The 17,685-nt window shown below is 47.9% G+C and overlaps 1 protein-coding gene across 5 annotated transcripts in view; it reads right to left on the bottom strand.

The window, feature by feature from the left end:
* The window catches only part of P2RY2 (purinergic receptor P2Y2), a 38,946-nt gene extending 38,176 nt beyond the window's left edge, over nucleotides 1–770 (bottom strand). For 3 of the 5 annotated variants that reach the window (XM_075126058.1, XM_048839660.2, XM_048839652.2), the window contains exon 1: nucleotides 397–768. The gene's annotated coding sequence lies outside the window, so the exon portion shown is untranslated. Of the gene's footprint in view, nucleotides 1–396 lie in introns of all 5 variants that reach the window. The other 2 variants (XM_048839683.2, XM_048839674.2) reach the window with 2 other exon arrangements.
* Between the last annotated feature and the right edge of the window lie 16,915 nt (nucleotides 771–17,685).

Raw genomic sequence — 17,685 nt, forward strand, 5'->3', positions numbered from 1 at the left:
GGACCGAAGCTGGCCTCTGTTCTGCTAGATCCTATTTTTAGAAAGGGATCCAGGTTAGGACAGTGACAACCCAGAGACAATCAGCAACAAGTTACACCCTGTGATTAGCATTAGAGCGTGTGCACGCGTGCACACCCACCCACCGACCCACACACACACACACACAGAAGCAGGGTCCAATGTTCAGGCAGCACAGTCCCTTCAATGTTTAGTTTTTCTCTCCAAACCAAAGATAAATCCTGGAGCTCAAGGGGACAGCAGTTACTGGTAAGAGTGCTGCATACACCCACCCCTCTCAGGGAACTAAATGTAACTTGGTTTTGTGCCCCCTTGTGCGTTTGTGAAAAGGGGAAGAAAGAGAAAGTACAGATTACCACATTACAGTCACACACTCACAGATTTGCTGTTCCAGGTTTCTTGGAAAATCGTTGTCCTCCTCCCGCTGCTGCCTTCAAGTTGCTTTCTTCCTGGTCACTTTCATCATCAGCTGTTTTGGAGGAGTTTTTGGTGTTATTGTTTCTCTGTCACTTTCCCCTCCTTCCTGATTTGTGAGAGCCTACACACAGGGAGCAGCAGCAGCTTCTACGAGTGCCTGCCTGTCGAGGCAAGCTCATCCTTTGCTTGGGAAGGGAGAACTCTTACTGCTTTCACAGCTCTTGCAAGCCTACTGGCGAGCAGAGGAGGCGTGCTGGTGCAGAAGAATGTCATACAATCAGAGTGATGCCATCTCCAGCCAGCCCACACTAGTCTTACTCTAATAAGTATGGGAATCAAACCGGTTCCCAGCTGTCAGAGCAAAGACGAGTGTTGTTCTCGTTTGAGCTGACCTAGCAGGGGAATGATGGGAAGATGTAATAAAGCAAGCCAGCAAACCAAACAAATCCTAGCGGACTTTTTTTCTGGAGTGCTTTCCCTGGGCAAAATGGAGTCAGAACCAGATGGGAAAGGGGCTCCAGACACCCATTCTGGATCTAGATTTAGAACACCCAGGATTTCTTGGCTCTTCCGATGCTTCCTCTGTCCCCAGTTCATTTGCAAAATGCAGATCCTGCAAACTAAAATTCTGACTGCAAAGAGTGTCAGTGTTTGGATCTAGGGGTTTGGATTATACAGATCTGCGAAATCCAGAATCGGGCTATGATTTTGAACCACGTTCATGCAGAGAGCAGGATGAATTTTTTTCATTGAATAGGTTTTTAACTGATAAAAGCATTTTCTGAGTCCCGAAAGCTATATGTCAAATTCAGGTTAAATTCAGCAGAAGGTATTGGTTGCGGAAAAAAAATTCAGAAGAGTCAATGTTCTATACCAAAGTGGCTGTTTTGACTTTACAATTCTGAATGGGGTTTCAAAATTGACATTTGGCCAGTTTAAAAAAAAACACCCAAAAAAGGGGAAAATACTCCCAAATCAGCCCTTTGAAAAGAACCCTTGAAAAGAAATTCATTTCTAGTTGACTCAAAATGATTTTTTTTTAAATGAAAACTTTCAGGAAAAAAATTGCTTTCGATTGAACTGGAATTATCTGGATTTTTCGGTTCAACCTCTTCAACTGAAAAACCCATTTTTCACTCTGTCCCACTCTCGCATGTATGCAATACTTACCATGTTACCAGCGCTCATGCTTTTTATCATGAATCTCATGATATTTGGTGCTTTTCTTAAAGACCCAGCTTCTGGAGTCATGCTGTTTCACAAGAATCTTTGCTTTCGTTTAAAGCAAAGGGAGGTTCAAAACCTATAAGGCAAATAAAAAGAACTCAACAATTATTTGTAAAAACCCTGTGATTCTTGTAAGCCAATATCATGATTGGGGGGGGGGGGCATGGCTTGCAATTTTTGAACGGCTGTGGCTACTAATACTCAGATCAGGGGTACTCAGAATTGGGGTTTTGGTCCCAGTCCGTATTGAGAACAAACAGGTATAAATGCTACTGAACCAGATGGACAACCTCAGCTGACCAGACCAAACTGGACTGGCAAGGATGACATTATACAAGCAGCACGCGAGTGTGAGACATAATCTGTGTGGGAGCTCGGAGACCTAGTTTAAAAGATTTGTGCCATATCGCTACTATGGGGGAAGACATTTGCCATGACTTACATAGCAAGCGGGGGGGTTATAATGCCTTCACTTAGCTTATAACTCCAGAGTTCTTTGCAAGGTCAATCAGTTCAAACACCAAAATTGCACTTTCAACCTTAAAGGGACTCTGCGAACTGGAAATCCATGGTGGTCAACTGAAAGAAAGAAAGAAAGAGGTCAAAGACGTTTCAGTTACTACACCTAGCCTGGAATTCCTAAGACAGTTTCTGAGGTTTTGCAATCCCATTTTCCTACTTTTAAAAATATTTTCCTCCCCTCTCTGTTGCTACCTGAAAGACCCCCACAAACAAGGGGGAAACTGATTAAGGGCTTGACTACATGGTTCATTAGCGTGTGGCAAGGTGAGATGTGAATATACGGCACACTAGCTTGCCTGGATCCTGCTACACCACAATAAAAGACCGACGGCTGGCTCAGGTCAGCTGACCTGGGCTCACAGGACTCATGCTGGGGGGCTAAAAATTGCAGTGTGGATATTCAGGCTTGGGCTGGAGCGCAGGGTCTGAAACCTCACAAATGGGAAGGGTGTCAAAACCCAAGCTCCACCTTGAGTCCAAACGTCTACACTGCCATTTTTAGCCCGGCAACTGACCCAGGCACTGACATTTGGTGCTGTGGCTTTTTTATTGCAGTGTAGACGTACCCTAAAAGTTCTGCAGTGCCTTTTGATGGGAGGCCATCAGAGAGCGCTGGGGGACTTCTAGCAGGCAGGAGCAAGGTCCACCATGGCTAGTTTGTGAGTTGCAGGCTAGCGTAGTATACATTCACACCCCGTCTTGCCATGCACTAACTAGCCATGTAGACAAGCCCTAATTGACTAAGGAGGCAGAACAATGGAGATGATCATACCCAAAGTCCTGTCAGGTGAACAAAGCAAACACATGGAAACACAGAAAAATGTTTCCTCTATTCTCTTCTATTTTTAGTCACCTCAGCTGTTACTCGTGAACAGCAGGCTGTAAAAAACACCCATGAGATTGTTAAATGGCTGCCTAGACATTCAGTATAGCAGTGGTGGTTTGGGTGTATTTGGGGAGGTGGAGTTGAGGTTATTTTTTTTCCTCTGGGATCCTAAGCTAATGTGTGTTTTCATACCAAATAAATTCCTTGTTATCTGATTGTGGCACCATTCCACTGAGGAGCTCTGGCCCAGATCCTCAACGGTATTTTGGTGGCTAACTCCCGCTGAAATCAATGCGAGTTAGAGCTTGGCTGCACTTGAAAGGCTTCAGCCCCATGGCTGCAGCGCTTCAGTGTGGACACCCCCTACGCCGATATAAGGGGTTCTCCCATCGCCGTAGTTAATCCACCTCCCACACAGGCGGCAGGTTTGTATAATTTTTAGTAGAGCCCAGAACGGATCCAAGTCCTGTCCCCACCCCCCACACCTGCCTAAGGCTCTGGGAGGGAGCTTGGGTGTGGGGTGCAGGCCCTGGTTTGGGGCAGGGGGTGGGGTGCAGGAGGGGGTGCAGGGACAGGCTCTGGGAGGGCGTTTGGGTGCAGGGGCGGGCTCTGGGCTGGGGTTGGGGTGCAGCAGGCGGTGCAGGGGCTGGGCTCTGGGAGGGCATTTGGTTGCAGGGTATGGGCTCTGGGCTGGGGCAGGGGTGAGGGAGGAGGTGCAGGGGGCAGGCTCTGGGAGGGAGTTTGGGTGCAGGTGAGGGGGCAGGTTCTGGGCTGTGACGGGGTTTGGGGTGCAGGAGAGGGTGTAGGGGGTGGGCTCTGGGAGGGCGTTTGGGTGTGTGGGGTGGGCTCTGGGCTGGGGATTTGGGTGCGGGGGGGGTGCAGGGGCAGGCTCTGGGAAGGAGTTTGGGTGCAGGGGGCGGGTTTTGGGCTGGGGCTGGGGCTAAAGGTTGGGGTGCAGAGGATGGGCTCTGGGAGGGAATTTGGGTGCAGGGTGTGGGGTCTGGGCTGCGGGATGGGGTGAGAGGGTGGGCTCTGGGAGGGAGTTTGGGTGCGGGGTGCAGGCTCTGGGCTGGGACTGGGGGTTGGGGTGTGGGAGAGGGTGAGGGTGAGGGGTGCAGTGCTTACCTCAGGTGGCTCCCAAAAGCAACCCGCACCCCCCTCTGGCAGCAGCTCCTATGCGGGGGGCTACAGGGGTCTCCGTGTGCCGCTGCCCGCAGGCGCCACCCCCGCAGCTCCCATTGGCCACAGTTGGCAGAGTTGGTGCTTGGGGCGGGGACAGCGCATGGAGACACCCCCACCTGGGGCGGCAGGGACCTGACAGCCACTTCCAGGAGTGGACGGGCAGGCAGGAAGCTGCTGGTGGTGGCGGCGGGGGCGCTGGGCCCTTTTAAATTGCCTGGGGGCGGCAGGCGGGGCCGGGGGAGAGACCCGGCCCCGAACTTTGGTGGAGCCGGGCCCCCATGCTCTCCTATTGGTGGAGCACAGGCGCCATGGGCCCATACAACTCGCCGCCCCTGACCTCCCCGAGAGGGGGTAGCTAGGCCAGCAGAAGAATTCTTCCATAGACCTAGCGCTGTCTACACCGGAGGTTAGGTCGGTTTAACTACACCACTCAGAGGGGTGGATTTTTCACACCCCTTAGCGACATAGCTAGGTGCCTCTCTGTTTTTAATGTAGACCAGGCCATAGGTACCTTATTCCCTGTGAGGACCTGGGCCTAGGTGTTTCGCAGAGGACAGGCGTCATTTTAGGTTTTTTTAGTAACGGGGGAAGAGACATTTTTTTAAATGTTTTGGATGCATTTTTTGTTTGTTTGCTTGTTTTGCCTTGTCGACCTTGAGTAATAGAGTCACAGACATGAGAGATGAAAAGGATCTGGTAGGTCCATCTCCCTGCTAAGGGAGGGGTGTTCTCTACAGTATGGTTCCTGGTGCTTTTCAGTCTAGTCCCCAGTGACAGTGCAGGAACATGAGATTGCCTTCCTGGTGCAGAGCAATGTCCATTTAGAGCAGTGTCCTGTCTCTCACAGTGACCAATATCAGTTGCTTCAGAGAAAAACATAAAACCTCCATAATGTATCTAATTGCTCATTATTATACCATGGGGGAGACTTCTTCCAGACCACATCTGGTCATCAGCTTATGCTCTGTTTCAGAGTAACAGCCGTGTTAGTCTGTATTCGCAAAAAGAAAAGGAGTACTTGTGGCACCTTAGAGACTAACCAATTTATTTGAGCATAAGCTTTCGTGAGCTTCGTAGCTCACGAAAGCTTATGCTCAAATAAATTGGTTAGTCTCTAAGGTGCCACAAGTACTCCTTTTGTTTTAGCTTATGCTCTGAGACACTCGGACAGATAGCACTGGGAATTGTTACTGGACCAAGAATGACCATTACACTTCTTAATTATGTATGGAACCTACCGATAAAAGCAGCAACAGCCGGGCACATCTGAAGTGTGCATTATAGAAATACCAATCCGGTCACAGGAAAGTCAATCACAGCAGGTTAGATTTAAATAAGTACAAAATACAAGAGAGGTTTTTAAATAAGAGAGACAACCTGAAGTCGAGTTCTGTGTAAGCTCGAAGCAGAAGTTGGTCCAATAGCAGATATCACCTCCCTCACCTTCTCTGTCTAAGATCCTGGAACAATGTGGCTCCAACACTCGATGTAAATAAAGGCTGACGTACACTAGAAGGTTTACCAGCTGGCAGGGCATCTGCCTGGTTTAGCTGGGCTTTTGTACCACATCTCTCAGGCCCTTTGCTTTTGGGTTGTTCTAATTTTCTCTGAAAAATCCCCGGGTTTTGAAAATACCAGTATTTGGGTTTGACTGTTTTTTTTTTTTTTTTCCACCTGAATTTTGTGCGAGCTAAGACTCGCTCCCTCTTTGCAGAGTCCCAGCCGGTGCAGTGCAGCCGTGGGGCAGCGAGACGGACAGCCACAACTACTGCAGCCATAGAGGGTGGAAGGGTTCCTCAACTGCTACATCAGCGAGCATGGGCTCCCCTGGCCCCCCACGTCCCGTGAGTACGGGGCACCTCTCAGCTCCCTGCCCGCTGCCCTTCGCTTTTTACTAGTTTTCGCCCTTGGAATTAACACTGATCGATTCCTGGGAAATGGGGAACAACCAAACGAAACCCAAAAACGACGGGCCTGGCACATCCAGCTCCTGTGTATCCACCACAGTATGGATAACGGGCTTGAATATGGCTTTGTTCCAGCTTTGGGCTGGATTGTGTCCTAAGGCCACAAGGAGTCGTGCCTCGCTACACCACGCCCCCGGAGCAGTTCCCTCCCTGCTCCACCCCCATGCTCCAGCAAGGTGGTAATTCCCTGCTAGCTAGACAATGGGGAAATGAAACCACACCTGCATACTCCCTGCCCCACCTCCAGAGAGGGAGGAGGCAGGTGCACAGCTCAGTTTACTACTGTGCACCTGGACCCAAGCTCCAGAAAGCCTGCGTCAGTGGGGGCTCTTATTCCTCTGTGCAGGTGAATGTAACGCACTGGAGAGCGCCTCTGTGCCCAATCCACTGAGGAAGTGAGTCTGTTCCAGCCACTTTATCAGGGAGGTTGATTCTTTAGCTCAAACTGTAGCAGCTTGTGCTTTTTTAGTCCTGGAGTTCCCTGGTTCTAAACCCCAATGTGACAGCTGCCACATCTACTCTAGGTCACCAGATAGCTTTATAATGACAATTACCTCATTTCCGACAGAGTGCGGATGGTTTGCAGTCCATGTCAGCCCTGGGTTAATTACCTAGTATAAATTAGCCTGCTCAGAGCAGCTAAGCCATGGAAATTCACAAAATCAAGGCACCATTTGTTAGTTCAAGAGCAGGAATGAAAGCTGGAGTGTCAGATCTGATTTTTTAGCCTTCCCTTTATATTTCCCATCTGTTTTTTTGTGGGTGTAAGTCAACCCCTCAGTGCTACTTTACATCTGGATCTAATTTTATTTTGACTCCCTCTAAATTTTAGTATCAGAGCCGTGTTAGTCTGGATCTGTAAAAGCAGCAAAGAGTCCTTTGCCGCTCTAACTTTTAGCACCATTAAGGGACGCAGCTATGGTAATTACATGGAAGAAATAAATAGTTGAGATACTCTGAGTGTTGTGATCAATTATTCAAAAGCCAATAGTGGCAGCTAGCGAAGAAGTTATTATCCAGGGTGCACAGGCATGATAATCTGGCAACACAAGCAGAGGATGCAGCTGCTCGTGGTGAACAAGGAACTGTCTACAAAATGACGTGGCTTAACAGTGGTAAACGGCAGACACCAACAACACTTTCATCAGGGACAAACAAGGCCACCTACTAACAACAGAAAAAGAACAAGAAATGCCCTGGACAGAGCATTTCAAAGAATTGCTAAACAGGGAACCATCTAAAGAGGAAGCAAACATCCAGGAGGCAGAAGAAGATCTTGGTATCAACACAGACACCCTTCTCATCCCTTGAAGACCTGGACTTCACAGATGATCTCACTCTCCTATCACATACCCAACACCATATACAAGAAAAAACAACTCAACTCAACGCATTCAGCCAGCAAATTGGACTGAAAATCAACCACAATAAGACAGATCTCATGACCTTTAATGTTGCCTCACCATCACCAGTACGGATAGAGGATTATGTTCTCATCAGTGTAGAAACATTCACATACTTGGGCAGCATCATCAGACAGGCCAGTGGAACAAGCCAGGACATCCGGAACAAAGTCAGTAAAGCCAGAAACACCTTCAGGAGCTTAAATACAGTCTGGAAATCATCAAAATACAACACCAAAACCTAACTCAAGATTTATCAGAGCTGCAACATTACTTTATAGTGCAGAATGCTGGGGAATGGGAAAGTATGACGTGTCCAAATTGTCTTCATTCCATTCAACCTGCCTCAGAAAAATCCTCCATATCTTTTGGCCCAGAACAATCTCAAACCAAGATTTATTGACACAGTGCAGCCAAGAAGATATGAGCACTATCATTGCCAGCAGGTGTTGGAGATGGATTGGCCATGTGCTTCGGATGGAAACTGATTCCATCACCAGAGTAGCAATAAGATGGATACCTGAAGGCAAGCAAAAACGAGGCTGCCCAAAAACAACATGGCACAGAGCTGTGGAAGCCGAGCTGAAAAACCTGGGGCACAGCTGAGGAACCATTGAAAGACTAGCCAGAAACAGACAGGAGTGGAGGAGCTTCGTCACTGCCCTAAATGCCAGAGGCATAATGGGAACATGATGATGATGATGATAGGGTGTGCTACTTTGGCATTTGCTATGTTTTGTTGGATGAATCAATGATGATTGTCCAAGCCAAGAGAGATGCTTGTTTCCCATTTCTTATGCAATCTGTTGTTTTAGTAGGAAAAGCAAGGCATCGGGTCACAGCTTTTCAATAAACGAGGAAGGACGAGTTAGTGGTTAACATGCAAGACTGAGAGTCAGAAGACCTGCTCTATTGCTGGCCCTGCCACTGACTTTCTGTGTGGCCATGAGAGAGTCATTTGGACCTCCATTTTCATTTGGGGTGCCTCCATTTTAAGACATTAGGGGCCTGATTTTCAGAGGTGTTGAGTCATCAGTGCAACCACGCTGCTGGAAGGTTAACTAGGCAAATTCATATTAGAACTAAGGTGCAAATTTGTAATAGTTAGAAGCATTAAGCATTGGAACAGCCTAGCGAGGGCTGTGGTGGATTCACCATGGCTGGAAATTTTAAAATCAAGCCTGGATGTTTTTCTAAGAGCGATGCTCTCGTTCAAACAGGAATCAGTTCAGGGAAGTCTTATGGCCTGTGTTATCCAGGAGGTCAGACTAGATGATCACAGTGGTCCCTTCTGGGTTTATAATCTATGAAGTCAGTGGTGGAAGTAGAAAATAATTACTGCTCCCCATCTGGGTCTGGCCTCCCCATCATCCCTCCAGCCACTTCTCTCAATATGTTGGTGGGATCTCATTGTTCAGCAGCTTTCCACTTGCCTCCCATCCTGCCAGCTGCTTCTCCCATTGGGACTGAGGGGGTGGGGCTATCATTAAGCACCTACCCAGGGAAACAGTGTTTCCAGACTGGATCTAACCTGAGATCCATCCAGTCCAGGATCCTGAACCAGATGGTTCAGAGGATGGTATAGGAACCCCACAGTAGAAGATGTGGGGTAACCTGCCCCAACATTAGGTCTCATCCTGGTCTCTAATAGTTCACGGAATGTGCATTACTAGTGTGTAACAGGACTGATCGAACAGAAACTTCCCTTGAGCATTTATTATTTTATATACTCTTGTCATGTCCACCTTTATTCCTCTCCTTTCTAAGGTAAACAGGCCCAGTCTTTCTGATGACTCTTCACAGGAGAACATTTCCAGGCCTTTGATCGTCTCATTGCTCTTCTCTGAGCGCCCTCTAGTTCTGCAATATCCTATCTGAGGTAGGCCGACCAATATGGCATCCGCCTCTCTAAAGGTCTGTTTAGGCAAGTCCAAGCAAGTCAAAATACAGCCAGAATCATAATAATAAAGAGGCTGAGATTTTATATACAGCTGCAACAAAGCTTGGGAGTTCGTATGAGGCACAGAGAGAAAGAGAAATTAATGGAACCGGCTTGAGTTTGTGCATCAGATGATTGATTTAAAAATCCACGTCCTGTTATGGGTTTGTAATTAGAAACCAGCCTTTGCCTTCCCCTCTTCATATTTCTAGATGATCCTGGCAATGACGCGGGTATCTGAGATGTATCAAAAACCATCACAACATGGAACGTGATACTCAGCAGGATTAATGGAGCAGAGTTCCTGGGAGGGCTGTGTTGTCTAAGGGCCAGATTCTACTCTCTGGTTCCCTGCTGTCAGTTCGAAGGCGCTCTTTTGGCTTTAATAGTTATATATCATTTCTGTGGGCCCTATGACTGCATCATCTAAGTACCTCATAAGGAAAGGGACAGATAATAAGACAGAAACTATCACCATGGCACCATATAAATCCATGGGACTCCCACACCTTGATTACTGCCTGCAGTTCCAGTCACTCCATCTCAAAAAAGATATATTAGAAATGAAGATGCTACAGAGAAGGGCAACAAAAATTATGGAACAGCTTCTATATAAGGAGAGATTAAAAGGACAGGGACTGTTCAGCGTGGAAAAGAGACAACTAAGCAGGATACGATAGAGGTCTATAAAATCATGACTGGTGTGGAGAAAGAAATAAGGAAATGTTATTTACTCCTTCCCATAACACATGACCCAGGGGCCAGGCAATGAAATTAATAGGCAGCAGGGTTAAAAGAAACAAAAAGAAGTACTGCTTCCCACAATGCACAAAAGTCCCACCTGTGGAACTCATTGCCAGGGGATGTTGTGAAGGCCAAAAAGTATAACTGGGTTTAAAAAAGAATTAGATGAGTTCAAGGAGGATAGATCCATCAATGGCTATTAGCTAAGATGGTCAGGGACAAAAGGGAGTGGGCGACTGGAGGGGATCACTCAGTAATTGCCCTATTCTGTGCATGCCCTCTGACACACCTGGCATTGGCCACAGTCAGAAGACAGGATACTGGGCTAGATGGACCTTTGGTCTGACCCAGTCTGGCCACTCTTATGTTCCCACAATCTTTGAGGTCTGAATCTTAGCACACTGCTACTACCCTCATTCTACAGCTGGGGAAATAAGACACACAGAGGCTAAGGGACTTGAAGCCTGATCTTCAAATTTCTAGACTGGTGCCCTAACCACTTGACCATCCTTTATACTGCTAGAGCTAACAGAAGAATTTGGAGCTAAATATTTGTGCAGGTGGCATAAGAAGGGGAAAGCCCCAAAGACTTGTAAGCCTTTCCTTACTCTTCTTCTGTAAAATTATGATTAGTCACTGAAATTAAGTACTGTTTGCAAAGTATTCCATTCATTGCTCATTGCTGCTTTTTAAAGTCCTGGGCACAGCCAAAGCTGGGCAAGTACTAAAGAGAAGTAGTTGTGAACTTGCATTCAGATAAAGACGGCAGGTTCCCTTCAATGGGAATCACAACCCCTTTGATTTGGGCCTGAGTATTTATGAGTCTATTTTGTTTGTGGGAATGTTCAGAGAAAGAGGTAAGTGTTGAGATTATGTGTGCAAATATGTTTGCACGAATATCCACATAGGTAGTTTCACAATTGCTTGTACAAAAATGTGTTTGTGCATGGGATCACTCATTCAAATCCTCCTCTTGTTTATAAAAAAAATCAGCAATCCAATCAGGAAGCAGAAACAATGCCAAGTGACATAGGGGGACTAACCACAGGGCAGGAATAGCAAATACTTAGTGAAGTTGCCCAGTGCAGGACCCCATAAGGGTGGGAAGCAAAGGCTGGCCCAGTCCCCAGACTCAATGCTGCTTCAACGTTTGCCCTGTTGACTGTGACCCCAATGGGCTGTTTTGGCAGCTGGGAACAGTTGGAGCATAGAATTGTTCTGGACCCAACTAGGCTCCCTACAGCTGGGTCTGCAAGGAAGGGTGGAATAAAGCAACTATACCGGCTCTGTATCACCCAGACATTCCCTCTGCACAGGGGGACTTCCCGGGTGGCCAGATATGCTGTCGTGAGAGCTGTGAGTGTGTACTTGCTCATGTCTGTGAAGAGAAGGAGGGTGTGAATTCATCAACAGATGGTTTGCTCTAAATATTTTGCCCTACTTTAGGTGTCTTTCTGCTGGAGATGACCCCAAAGCTGGCCCTTTGCTTCTCAAGAACAATCTGTGGCAGGGATGGAAATGAATCCAACATCTGTTATTTCCTATTATCCCTGCTCCACACATATTCAGAGTATGAAACACTTTGCCTGAAGCAAGGCTGATTCCTAAACCAGACTCACACCTAGTAGTTCCTGAATCACATCACCTTCAGCTTTGTTCTCATCAGCCATTACCAAATGAGCCGATTTGGACTAAAGGGAATCCAGGGCGAGATAATCCAGACCAGTGGTTCTCACCCAGCGGAATGCATCCCCCTGGGGGTACGCAGAGGTCTTCCGGGGGTACAGCAACTCCTCTAGATATTTGCCTAGTTTTACTCCAGGCTACGTAAAAAGCACTAGAAAAGTCAGTACAAACTAAAATTTCATACAGACCATGACTGGTTTATATTGCTGTATATACTGTACACTGAAATGTAGGTACAGTGTTTATATTCCAGTTGATTTATTTTATCATTATATGGTAAAACTGAGAAAGTCACCCATTGTTCAGTAACGGTGTGGCTGTGACACTTGTCTTGTAAGCAAGTAGATTTTAAGTGAGGTGAATCTTGGGGGTACCCAAGACAAATCAGACTCCTGCAAGGGGTTCAGTAGTCTGGAAAGGTTGAGAGCCACTGACCCAGAGCGCTGCTGTGACTCGGCTGTGGGCACTCTGCCTGACTCAGTAGTGACCTAGGGGGACATTTTCAAAACCATCTCAGGGGTTTAGGCGCATAAAGCGAATTCAGTTTCTCCTCACCCACTCCCTATTGACTTCGGCAGGAGCACAGTTAAGCCATCCAGTGTTTTCTGAAAGTTTCACCCTCAGCTTTGTGTGTGTGTGTGCACATGTGTAACAATTTAAAATTCAATAGCAAGTCCCTTGAAGACATGTAGGGCAGCTGAGAAGCCCGCGGTAGCACTCCTAATGCCACGGAATGGTTTGATAGATATTTTCCTTCTGGACTCATTAAAATAAAATAAATACGTATTTCGGGACTTTTAAAAATGCATATCAGGCCAAATGCAGCTCCATTGAAGCCGATCATCTCTTTAGAGTTGGACCCACTTGCCCTGGGGCTGAATCTGGACCACAATGTCCAGTTTGGAATGGCTCCTTCAGAATTTGTAGACATCTCTAAGGTCGATTGTGTAAACAGGTATCCAGGTGTGACATAAGATATGTATGATTCACCTGCTTGAGCTCTTTGTAAATGCATATTTCCTTCCCCTGGAGGTCATGCTGCACTTGAGAGCCATCTTATTAGTAAGTTCAGGTACTTAGATTCCACTGTCCAACACCTACTTAGATGGTAAACTCTTTGGGGCAGGAACTGGCTTTTTACCCTGGCACGACAAGCTGTTATCTATGACTGTGGTCCCTAGGTGCTTCAGTAATACAAATAATAAATAATCATCAAAAAAGCACACACCTGAACGTAACAAGAGCTGTTCTTTTCCACGCGACTTTACTCAGCAAGTTGTTCAATATAATATTTGTATTAATCATCGAGATTTAATTTATTGCCCTTTTTTTGAGTTGTGCTTTCAGTTCCTTCATTCGAAATATGTTAAAAACAACCCCCCCACACATACATTACGGAACGGTGCAAGTTTCTGTATTTTCTTTGTATTTCTGGAGCAGTGTGTGGGGTGGATACCGGTGAAAAGGCTGAGGAAGAAGAGTGGGTTTTTGTCGCCACTTGCACTTTATTGTAAGGGATCAAGGCAGGAAGCTGGCAGCTATGCTGAACACAGAGGCCCACTGTTAGGTTGGAAAGCGTAGCCAGCATTTTTGTGTCTGAGGTGCTTAAAGCTAGACTAACTAAATCCATTTTCAGGCTCCAAAAGAGAAGAGTGACCAGCTTTTCAGAGGCACTGAGGACTGCAGCTGCCATTCCCTTCTCTGGGCATGAAGAGCTAAAACGTTAGGTTGACCCAGCTACTTCAGGTCGGGGGGAGGCGGGAGTGTGAAAAATTCCCACCCCGTGAGCAATGTAGTTAAGCCGAACCAACCCCCGGCGTAGACAGTGCTGGGTGAAGGGAAGAATTCTCTCCTTGTCCTAGCTACTGCCTCTCGAAGAGGTGGATTTAGTCCAGCAATGGGAGAATCCCTCCTGTCACTGTGGTGAGTTTCTCTTCATTGAAGTGCGACAGTCGCACAGCTGTGGTGATGCTGCGTTTCTAGTGAAGATGCAGCCTAAATGTGTGGCCTTCCCGTTTCTAGTCCCAGTCCCAGACTTGCTAGGGGGACTTCAAAACTGCCCAGCAAGTGTTGCATTCTCCCAGAGGCTGGAGGAGCCACTGCTCTGATTATTGACACGATCCTTTCATTGTTGCACCCGTGCTCCGCCAAAGACCTCCCAGGCTGTGGAAGTTGTGGGGCTGGGACACAATAACAGTAATAAAACCAAGCTCTCATCTAGCGCTTTTCACTCCTAGATCTCAAAGCGCTGCACAATGGAGGTCAAGTGTCATTAGTCCCATTTTACAGAAGGGGAAACCGAGGCACCGAGTGGTGAAGCGACTTGTCTGAGGTCACCCAGCAGGCTAGTAGCCGAGCCAGGAATAAAACTCAGGTTTTCTGAGTCCTAGTCCAGTCCACTAGGCTGCCCTGCCTCTGTGAAGAAGAGAGCTGTGGTGAGGCTTTGCATTCTGTTCATGGCATTAAGAGCCTAAATAAACACAGCAAGCCAGGAAGTGGGGAGAGACTTTTTAAAATTAAGCCTATGGTCTGGTGCACATGTTCTTTAATGCCTGAACAGTGCTTCCACCAGGCACTCTGACACCAGAGTGATGGGCATTTTCTGAGACCCTCAGCAGGACTGACTGGATGCAGTGGGAATCATAGGCGCCGACTTCTAGTTTTCCCTGGGGGTGCTCCATCCCCGCTCTGTCCCGAGGCCCCACCCCCACTCCACCTCTTACCTCAAGGCCCCATCCTCGCTCCGCCTCTTCCTGCCCCCGGTCCATCCCCTCCTGAGGCCCGTGCCTGCCTGCCACTCTCCTCCCGACCCGAGCCACCGATCAGCTGCTGGGCAGGGCCACCGAACAGCTGTGGTTGGTGAATGCTGAGCACTCCCTATTTTTCCCCATGGATGCTCCAGCCCCGGAGCACCCACGGAGTCAGCGCCTTTGGTGGGATTTGTGGGTGCTCAACACCCCTGAGTATCCAGTCAGTTAGGACCTGATTGTGCCTGGCTGTTCTGTGGTGGGGAAAGGCACCAGGAGCCTGCTGTGACCCTGCGTAACGCCGATAGACCCCGGACGGCGGCGGGCGGACTCGAACTGGGGGCCTCTGGAGCTTGGTGCATGAGCCTCTACCGCTTGAGCTAAAAGCCACCTGCCTGTTAGTTCAGGCTGCAGAGCAGACTCATTTTCTCTCTCTCTAAGTGATCTCAGTGCCACTGCATGGGACAGAACCCCACACCCAGGAGGTGTGTGGGTTACACCTGCACTGCTGACAGGCACAGCTGTAAACCTTCTGGGTGCCTCCAGGGCTGCAGGACAGCCCCAGTGCGTGGGGAGAAAGCAGTATCATGATCCCTCCTTTCTGTCTCCCAGCCAACGGAGCTGGCTGGGTGTGCTGGAGGGCAGCTTGTCGCACCCCTGGAGGAGAGTGCAGCAGCAGGTGTCCAGAAGGAATTCTCCAGGCAGAATTCCCCAGGGGCAGTGTGACGCTCTGCCTGAACGACCTGCCGTGGCTCTTCTGTAGGCATCTGAATACAGATTTCAGTGCCTCAGCTTATGCAACCAGGTTTGAAAATGTTGGTTTTGGCCTCACAGTTTGTGCTGCACTTTTCGATGGCAGGCCAGAATTGATCGACATTGGACAGAAATCCAGAAAACACACTGGGCTTGCTCCGTCGCCTGGCCTTGTTTGTCTAGCCTTGTCCTTTCCTGGTTATCGCTGGGTGTTTAAGCTTTTGAAAGCTGCAGGCTGAGTTGTCCACTTTGCAAGTTCCAAAGTTGCCTTGCAGCGGACTTAGATGGGACTGTGAGGAATTCAAAACACACTCGCAAAAGGCCAGTGAAGAGAATGGAATAAATTCAGCCCTGGTGAAACTGCATTGACTTCAACAGCGATGCTCCACTGGGAAATGACAGTGCTTATTTAATCTCAGAGCTGATCCTAACTAGTCAAATTAAAGGATGGTGGATTTAGTCCAAACACAATTATAAAGCTCCAAGGTCAACATACTAGGTCAGGGAGTATTGGCTTGTTTTTCCCTGTACTTGGCCACCTTCCAGGCCAAATGCGAGTGATTTACAGGATCTGATTGTGTGCTCTCATGTACCTGTGGTCAGTTACACCAGTGCAAAGTGGGTGTGAAGTGTTGCCATTCTGACTCTGGTGTGGCTGGTACCTGCTTTGTACTAGTGTACGTAACTGCAGGTCTGATAGTATCGAAAGGGGATTCAGTTGGAAGAGGAGCTGTCATCAGTCCTTCTCACCCGGAACCAGGAACCTAGTTAGCATTTTTAGTTCTGTTTTTGATGCAAACTGAAAAGCACAATAAGCTCTCATTAAAACAGAAATGCTAAAAGGTGTGTCCAGCACACATTTTACAAAAGCACTCTGCTTTGATACCTCTCCTTTGTCTCCATTTGTTCTTGTCTTGGGATGTGAGATACAATTGTCTTCTAAACCTTGGGGCCGAGAACTGAGCAGCCCTGAAATCCTGGGTCTGGTGATAGATCTCAGTGGGCTTTGGATCAGGCCCCATAACAGTGGGATCTGCAACACACATGCCCGGGTGTCACTGCTCTCTCTGGAGGTCCCTCCACGAAGTGGTTGGTTCACTACCACCACAGAGCCGGCTGCAGTGTGACTTGCAAAGGATCCCCACAGGATAAAGCTGGCAGAGGGAGTTACAGTAAATCTGTCTAGACAGCTGTGAAGTATGTGTCCCAAAACTAGGGTCTCTAAAAATAGCATCTCAAAGTAACGTGTCAACGCGAGGAAAGCCCAGTGCCCAAATGAGAGCCCCGGAATGGGCTGCAGTGAATGAGGGCTGTTTCTGCACGAGCAGTGCCTGAACTGGTTGGGAGAAGATTTTACCACACCAGAACAGGCCCTAGTAGCGCTATGAAGAACACTCAGAATGCGAGTGTAACCCACACACCTTCTGGGGGTGGCGCTCTGTCCCCTCTAGTGGCACCGAGACCACTTAGAGATTAATGAGTCTGCTACAGCCTTAGCTAAGAGCCATGTGGCTTTTAGGTCATGCGGTAGAGGCTCATGCATGTAGCTCCAGAGGTCCCAGGTTCAATCCCACCCACTGATGACCAGGGTCTGTCTGTATTACACTGGTGCAGTGGTTCTGGGGTGCTATGGGCCCATCGAGGCACACTCTACTGCCTGGGTAACTCCCTTGACTTCAGAGCAGTTACCCCTGAGCAGGGGAGAGGAGAAATACCGTAAAGGAAGCTTGTGGGTCAGAAAGTCCCCTAAAACACACAGGGAGCTTGCTGCCCAGGTATGCCTTTTTGAAAAGGATTTTGGAAAATGAGAGTGTTGTGTAAGTTAGAAGAAAGGCAGCCACATGATGATAGAATCATAGGACTGGAAGGGATCTTGAGAGGTCATCTAGTCCAGTCCCCTGCACTCATGGCAGGGCTAAGTATTATTTAAACCATCCGCGACAGGGGTTTGTCTAACCTGCTCTTAAAAATCTCCAATGACGGAGATTCCACAACCTCCCTAGGCAATTTATTCCAGGGCTTAACCGCTCTGACAGTTAGGAAGCTTTTTCTAATGTGCAACCTAAACCTCCCCTGCTGCAATTTAAGCCCATTGCGTCTTGTCCTATTCTCAGAGGTTAACAAGAACAATTTTTCTCCTGTCTCCTTGTAACAACCTTTTATGTACTTGAAAACTGTTATGTCCCCTCTCAGCCTTCTCATCTCCAGACTAAACAAACCCCATGTTTTCAATCTTCCCTCATAGGTCATGTTT

This window comes from Caretta caretta, chromosome 1 (assembly GCF_965140235.1).
Source record: "Caretta caretta isolate rCarCar2 chromosome 1, rCarCar1.hap1, whole genome shotgun sequence".
NCBI classification, from domain to species: Eukaryota; Metazoa; Chordata; order Testudines; family Cheloniidae; genus Caretta; species Caretta caretta.